Consider the following 8,885-nt stretch of genomic DNA (forward strand, 5'->3'; position numbering starts at 1 on the left):
ACTTTTGTATATTACCTACCTCACTTACTTTGGCAATGTTAACATATGTTTCCCATGCCAATAAAGCCCCTTGAATTGAATGGAATTGAGAAGGAGAGACCGATCCTCAGAGAGAAAGAGATCGAGAAGGAGACCGATCCCCAGAGAGAAAGAGGAAGAGGTTGAGTAGACAGTAGTGTTGTAATCTCTCCTTCCTTTAGGGTTGCCTGGTATGAGATCTTCCCCCTGCCACCGCCTTGGGCAGAGAAACAGTACACCTTCACCTCTGCTACACCTCCAACATCCCTCCTCTCTCCCTCGGCCTGCTTAGATCCACTACCTCCTACTTGCACTCTTTCCCCCTCTCTCCTTCCCTCTCTCACACCTACCTTGCATTTCCACTCCTTCCCCCTCTCTCTCCTTCCCTCTCTCACACCTACCTTGCATTTCCACTCTTTCCCCCTCTCTCTAAGTCAGATGTATTTAAAGTGCATTTCACCTGGGTCTCCATTTCCCTCTTTCTGGAGTGTCAACAAGCAGAAATTTCACATGGAATATCCGAGCAGGAAAAAGTTTACAATAGCCGATCAGTGATTTTGGATGACTTCCGTAAAGATATGTTTTTTTTTTAAAGACAGGCTATTCGCGGTTACATCAATCAGACATAAAACATTTTGCACAAACGCATAAAGTAATAATAAAATAATCCACACAATAACTCATACCCAATTGCTTTTCCTCCCGAATTCAACCGCTTTTAGTGATCTGAAAAAAAGGAGCACTGGACTCAGAGAATGATATATTCTCTATTCTTCACTGCAGTCAGGGAGTGTTGAATATTTTATATCCGTTTTAAAAAGAACTCATTTGTCATGTATTCCACCTTGGGTCATACAAGGAAAGGAAAGTTCTGGTCATACTGAGACATACGAGCACTATCCCAACATAGTGGTTTAAACTCCAATGCAGAGTTCTGATGATATGTAGTGAAGGAATATTTTGCACATCAGTGTGTGTGTGTGTGTGTGTGTTTCGCATTCTTTATGAATTTCAAAGTGTGTGTGTCAGAGTTTGTGTTTGGGAATTGGAGGACAATCTGTTGGCGTCAGCTCGGCCTGATGGGAAATATGGCCCATTACGGGCCGTCACTCAGAGTAATTCACTTCCTGGTTTCTCTGCTCGCGCTACGGCTCCCACGGCAACGAGAAATGGGCGAACGGGAAATCAATTACCGTGGGAATTAAGAGTGCATCATAGCACCGGCTGGTTAAACGCTATCCATCACCTCGTGACAGACACACACAAATGAATGAATTTACCAACTCTCCATCACACACACATTGCAATGTTGTTTGATAGAATGAAGCTGAATGGCAGCTGAACTCAGTCATAGGCGTAATAGTACTTCAGGACAGGGTTGAGATCAGCTGTCACACACACACACACACACTAAGAACTGCTGACCCAATTCCATTGTGTGCTTGGGAGTCCTGTCTTGAGACGGCAAATGTCATCGGAACACCAATCTACCTCTGTCTGCACTGTCACCACTAAAGCTGTCACGACTGCTCACAAACACGTTTCACATGCCAATTCACACACCCAATACATTCAGGCATACTGCAGCTATAAATACATACAGCAGGGATCATCCACTAGATTCAGCCGTGGGACGAGTTTTTCTTGAGTGGATAGCCAGGGGTTCGGAACATACGAATGATTGGTAAGACTGCAAAATGACCGCACGAAGCCCAAACGGATATAATATTTGACTAAAACACAATCATTTTATAAACCTTCCTTACATTTGTGACCCGTTTCAGGTAGCTAGGCACATGTCACACGTCACTACCTCACAGGAAAGGCATTTGAAAATCTTCGTTTTGTGGTGATTCTTTTTGGAAGAAATGCCGTCTGGAACATTCATTCACAACTTTCCTTTGTTTTAATAACAAACCTGTATTCCATCTGTAAATATGAATAAAGTTGTTGGTTAGTTGGTTGAGCCTAGTTGGTTTAGCCACGGAAAAAGACAGGAGCCTTCCCGCTAGCCATGATTGGCTGAGATAATGGATGGGCTGGACATGCCGGGAGATGAGTTTGGATTGGTCTGCCATATAGAATGCTTCTGTCTATAACGTGAGCTGCTCAGTATGTGTTAACAATGGAGAACTACAAAAAATGTACTCCTTTTCTCAACAACATTGATAACCTGACTTTAGCAGGCGCCATCGACAGATCAGTTGGGCTACTTTCTGCACACGCCACGGTCAGTGTGAACCGGAGTGACTTGACCCAACGCTGGCCAAGCAAGATGTAGCTACAAACAAGACAGAGTTAAATGGTTCCAGTCTACGGTGAAGCGTTCATCCGTCTATACAGGTAAGAGTCTAGCTACATTTTCAAATGTTATACGTTTCCAACTCGCTAGCTAACGTTACGTGTATGATCTGTGTAGTAATATTATTTATATCTCAGAAAGCCATTTGCATTGTTAGTTATAGCATAATGTTATGTAGCTAGTTAACATTGAACCTAGGTGGTTAGCTTTAGCTACCTGCAGATTTATGCATGTAGTAGGAGTTGGGATTATGGTTCATTGTTTAGCTAGCTAGCTACATGTCTAAACAAAATACTCCAGTATGCAAGTAACCATTTCACTGTACCGTTTACACCTTCTGTATCCTGTGCATGTGACAAATAAATGTTTATTTTATATAGTGTGTTTACCAGAAACGGTAATGTGAAGAACAACATGACCAGCACCAAAGTCAGATTAGGTGACCAGATACAATCCCCCACGGGACCTCCAGACGGGGAACCCTGACATACAGTATAGTCATACATATATTCATATCTATACAGCTGTCCAGCTCAACTAGGAAGGGAGGAGAGAGGAGAGGGATAGAGAGAGAGGGACAGAGAGAGAGGGATAGAGAGAGAGGGATATAGAGAGAGGGATATAGAGAGATGGATAGAGAGGGATAGAGAGAGGGACAGAGAGAGAGAGAGAGAGGGATCGAGAGAGGGATAGAGAGAGAGAGAGAGAGAGGCATAGAGAGAGAGAGAGAGGGATCGAGAGAGAGAGAGAGGCATAGAGAGAGAGAGGGGGATCGAGAGAGAGGCAGAGAGAGAGAGAGGGATCGAGAGAGAGGGATCGAGAGAGGGACAGAGAGAGAGAGGGATCGAGAGAGGGACAGAGAGAGAGAGGGACAGAGAGAGAGGGATAGAGAGAGAGAGAGAGGCATAGAGAGAGAGAGGGGGATCGAGAGAGAGGCAGAGAGAGAGAGAGAGAGAGAGGGATCAAGAGAGAGGGATCGAGAGAGGGACAGAGAGAGAGAGGGACAGAGAGAGAGAGGGACAGAGAGAGAGGGAGAGAGGGATCGAGAGAGAGAGAGGGATCGAGAGAGAGAGAGGGATCGAGAGAGAGAGAGGGATCGAGAGAGAGAGAGAGAGGCATAGAGAGAGGGACAGAGAGAGAGAGAGAGAGAGAGGGATAGAGAGAGAGAGGGATAGAGAGAGAGAGGGAAAGAGAGTGACCGTCATCAACTTTTTTAATGCATTTCGTTTTTACGAAACCATAAGACCAACCTTATTCAAAAGCCAAAAGTGGGACCTCCTTGCTAAATGTATTCTACCCACCGTCTTGGCACGGTGCGATTTATCCACCGTCTTGGCACGGTGCGATTTATCCACCGTCTTGGCACGGTGCGATTTATCCACCGTCTTGGCACGGTGCGATTTATCCACCGTCTTGGCACGGTGCGATTTATCCACCGTCTTGGCAAGGTGCGATTTATTCACCGTCTTGGCACGGTGTGATTTATCCCAGAAAAAGTACTAGTATACAAGCCAAAGGAGGCAGGAAGGAATGTGTGTCTGACACTTCCACTGCTATGTACAGGTCAGAACCTCATTAACTACAATGACAGTCTGACCTCCCATCATCTCCCCTTCCATGGGCTGGGTCCCAATACTCTGAAAAGTGCCTTCTTCCCTTGGCCTCTTTTCTTATGTCCTGTGCTGGTCTCCTAACAGGAAGTACTTGTCCTTGCTAATTTGGTTTTCCAAACGAGTGTTAAGTGTATATGTAGTCTAATAACCTACAATATGTGCTATGATATGGTTTCTATGGATTTGCAGGAAAGGTGGCGAGGGAAGGATGCTATTTTTCCATATTGAGACGCAGCCCCAAGTCTACCTTGTGGCTCCTGACACAATACTGATTGAAGAGGGATTTCCAGCGGCACTAATGAATCCAATCTGAAGGTTTTCCCGACCACTGTCATGGACCAAAACGCTGCTGTCAACGGAGATGAGTCCATCAACGTCACCACTATAAAAAAAAAAAAAAAACACTCCCTCCATACTGCCCTACCAAGCAAAAAGGCAGTAACTGCTCATTTGGTCAAAAATGAGAAATTTGTAATTTTTGCTACATTAAATACATGCTTAATCATGTGCACAGGAATCCTGCCAATATTGTATTGTGTTTTAGAGAAAATGGGAGGGTCATATTAACAGTAAATGCATAAAGTTGCTGTGAAACCAAGGTAAATAAAAGCCATTTTTTCTCAGTTCCAAGCTATAAGCAGTTACTGCCATTTTGCTTTTTGGTAGGGCAGCATAGATAAGGAATGAGGTGGAGATGAGGTGTGTGTGTATTAGTGTGTGTGCGTGCTTGTGTGTGTGTGTACCTAAGGAGAGAAAGAAGAGGTAGAACAGGAGGAAGAGATGGAGCCAGAGGGAGAATGATTGATAAAGAGTGAGAGAGTGAGAGAGAGAGAGAGAGAGAGAGAGACTGGGTCTCTGTCTCTATAGAGGAAGAGAGGAGAGAGGATGAGTAAGGAGTGAACAAATGTGTAATGGAGAGAGACTGACAGCAAGACCAAGACAGACAGAAGTAGAGAAAAAGCCAGATCCAAACAGAGATGGACTGAGAGAGAAAACTATTTCTAGATGTTTGTGTTTTACACACACCTTAATCAACTAGTGATTATCCCTCCCCCCACTCCAGACAGAGCCAGAAGCACACTGACGCCAACACACACAAGAGATTAAAAACAGGGCTATGCATATGCTGTAGACATGCTACAGTGATAATGCTTCCTTCCTTTAGTCCTTGAACCACTGATCACACAAACACGCTCACAATCAAATCACATTGTATTTGTCACATGCGCCGAATACAACAGGTGTAGACCTTCGTGAAACGCTTACTTACAAGCCCTTAACCAACAACGCAGCTTTAAGAAAATACCTAAAAAAAGAGATAAGAGTAACAAATAATTATAGAGACGCAATAAATAACAATAGCGGAGCTGTAGACAGGGTGTACCGGTACAGGGTCAATGTGCGGGGGCATCGGTGTCGAGGTAATATGTACATGTAGGTAGAGTTATGAAAGGTGACATTGCAAATAGTCTGGGTAGCCATTTGATTAGATGTTCAGGAGTCTTATGGCTTGGGGGTAGAAGCTGTTTAGAAGCCTCTTGGTCCTAGACTTGGGGCTCAGGTACCGCTTGCCGTGCGGTAGCAGAGAGAACAGTCTATGACTTGGGTGGCTGGAGTCTGACACTTTTTAGGGCCTTCCTCAGACACCGCCAGGTATAGAGGTCCTGGATGGCAGGAAGCTTGGCACCGTGATGTACTATGCCATACACTCTGTAGTGCCTTGCGGTCGGAGGCAGAGCTTTTGCCATACCAGGAAGTGATGCAACCCATCAGGGTGCTCTCGATGGTGCAGCTGTAATATATTTAAATGAGTGGACTGGAATGCTTTTTATTTTACAAAGCGTTTTCTTAGCCACACACACTTGAGATGAAGTGAGCTCTAGAGTGTCCTAACAGTTTGTACTGTTACACAGGGTAGATACATTCAACATCTATCTAATGTTCACAGAACTAAAGGAAACTGAATCAAATCTCAAGATTTATGTTGAGTGAGGAGTACGTATATGAGACCCAGGACAGCAACACAATTAGACCCAACCTAATCATGAGAAAATATAAAAAATACTTGACACATTGGAAAGAATTCACCAAAAAACAGAGCAAACTAGAATGATATTTGGCCCTAAACAGAGAGTACACAGTGACAGAATACCTGACAACTGTGACTGACCCAAAATTAAGGAAATCTTTGACTATGTACAGACTCAGTGAGCATAGCCTTGCTATTGAGAAAGGCCGCCGTAGGCAGACCTGGCTCTCAAGAGAAGACAGGCTATGTGCACACTGCCCACAAAATTAGGTGGAAACTGAGCTGCACTTCCTAGCCTCCTGCCAAATGTATGACCATATTAGAGACACATATTTCCCTCAGATTACACAGACCCACAAAGAATTCAAAAACAAGTCCAATTTTGATAAACTACCATATCTATTGGGTGAAATACCACAGTGTGTCATCACAGCAGCAAGATTTGTGACCTGTTGGCACAAGAAAAGGGCAACCAGTGAAGAACAAACACAATTGTAAATACAACCCATATTTATGTTTATTTATTTTCCATTTTGTACTTTAACTATTTGCACATCGTTACAACACTGTATATAGACGTAATGACATTAGAAATGTCTTTATTCTTTTAGAACTTCTGTAAGTGTAATGTTTCCTGTTAATTTTTTATTGTTTATTTCACTTGTGTTTATTATCTACTTCACTTGCTTTGGCAATGTAAACATACCTTAAATTGAATTGAAACTGAATTGAGAGATTGTGTGTGTGTGTGTGTGTGTGTGTGTGTGTGTGTGTTCCCACTTACATTCTCCACAGTTAACCCCTGACCCATGTCTACCCCTCCTCCAGACTACTGCTTTACATCTCCCCATCGTCTATCTTTATGGATGGTCTGTTACACCCCTCCTGCGCGCACACACACACACACAACTGAGGTGGTCTTCCCATCTGGTTGGTTTAGTCACACACATGCGTCAGAGGTGGTCATCCCAGACTAGGCGGTTGAGGAAACACACACACATATTGGCCTGCCAAGGCTAGCGGTTCAGTCTAGTGGTCCACTACACCATGAGTGCAGCTGTGGTGGAAAAAAAGTGACATTTATTACTGATTCTAAGTGTTATAATAAGACCAATTCTGAGTGTTGTGGTTAGAAACTATGACAGAAAATAAACAGCATTTTGTGTTATTTACTCTCTGGTCTTCATAGACTGATACATACTGGGAAATGAGCGATGACCAATCACTATCTCTCTATGTGTGAAATTGCAGTGTTGAGGGGACTCCGGGATGCTGGCCTTCTAGGCAGAGTTGCAAAGAAAAAGACATATCTCAGACTGGCCAATAAAAAGGAAACATTAAGATGGGCACAAGAACACAGACACTGGACAGAGGAACTCTGCCTAGAAGGCCAGCATCCCGGAGTCGCCTCTTCACTGTTGACGTTGAGACTGGTGTTTTGCAGGTACTATTTAATGAAGCTGCCAGTTGAGGACTTGTGAGGCGTCCGTTTCTCAAAATAGACACTAATGTACTTGTCCTCTTTCTATGCTGGTTAGGGCCAGTTTGCGCTGTTCTGTGAAGGGAGTAGTACATAGCATTGTACGAGATCTTACATTTCTTGGCAATTTCTCGCATGGAATAGCCTTCATTTCTCAGAACAAGAATAGACTGACGAGTTTCAGAAGAAAGTTATTCGTTTCTGGACATTTTGAGCCTGCAATGGAACTCACAAATACTGATACTCCAGATACTCAACTAGTCTAAAGAAGGCCAGTTTTATTGCTTCTTTAAATCAGGACAACAGTTTTCAGCTGTGCTAACATAATTGCAAAAGGGTTGTCTAATTATCAGTTAGCCTTTTAAAATGATAAACTTGGATTAGCGTACACAACGTGCCATTGGAACACAGGAGTGATGGTTGCTGTTAATGGGCCTCTGTATGCCTATGTAGATATTCCATTAACTTTTCCAGCTACAAAAGTAATTTACAACATTAACAATGTCTACACTGTATTTCTGATCAATTTGATGTTATTTTAAAAATGGACAAAAAATGTGCTTTTCTTTCAAAAACACAGACATTTCTAAGTGACCCCAAACTTTTGAACGGTATATATATATACATACATACATACATACACACACACACACACACACACTCCATTCTGGGCTAGTGACCTGCTCAAGATTCTAACACAAGCAACAGAACACAGAAAATATACAGACGCGCACACACACACAGTATCTGTCTCTCCATCAATCTCTCTGTTTAAATGTGCACAGAGCGACAGAGACAAGCCTCCCCTGTGTTTATTTTTTATGTGTTCTGCTGCTTGTGTTGGAGCCTTGAGCAGATCACTGCTGTGTGTGTGTATGAATGTATGTATGTATGTATGTATGTATGTATGTATGTATGTCCCCTCTGAGAATCACCACCTCTTCTCACATCACTTCAGCACTGTTTGTTTGTGGAGCAGGATGACATACTGTACTCTCAGCCACACACTGATCAAAGGGGGTTCTCTCTGTGTCTGTGTAATTGTAGAACCCCTTCAGTGACAGTAGCAACTAGAACAAGGAGTAACGATATCAAGCGCCGACAATAACCAGTACTTGACTCTCCTGTTTAGCTGGAGTGTTCAACATATCTGGCATGTGTTGGCTTTTAAAAATGTTCCTTCTTTCATCACACAATCATCCTCATCATTTCCCACATATTGTAATGGACGAGCATTATTGTCATGTGGTAACGCTAGTCATCACTGTAATACCGGTCTGATTACATAATAGACCTACAGTCACAAATCCATCTTCATCATTACTGTGCCTCTACATAAAACCAGGCGCTGATACATGCAGAAGTTAACATAATCAACAACGACCGTGTACAGCCAGTAAACCTGAACTATGACCGTGTACAGCTAGCGTACGTGAACTATGA

At 43.2% G+C, this 8,885-nt stretch overlaps 1 pseudogene; it reads right to left on the minus strand.

The window, feature by feature from the left end:
* The window catches only part of LOC120031849, a 48,929-nt pseudogene extending 42,156 nt beyond the window's left edge, over positions 1-6,773 (minus strand).
* Positions 6,774-8,885: the final 2,112 nt, after the last annotated feature.

This window comes from Salvelinus namaycush, chromosome 38 (assembly GCF_016432855.1).
Source record: "Salvelinus namaycush isolate Seneca chromosome 38, SaNama_1.0, whole genome shotgun sequence".
NCBI classification, from domain to species: Eukaryota; Metazoa; Chordata; class Actinopteri; order Salmoniformes; family Salmonidae; genus Salvelinus; species Salvelinus namaycush.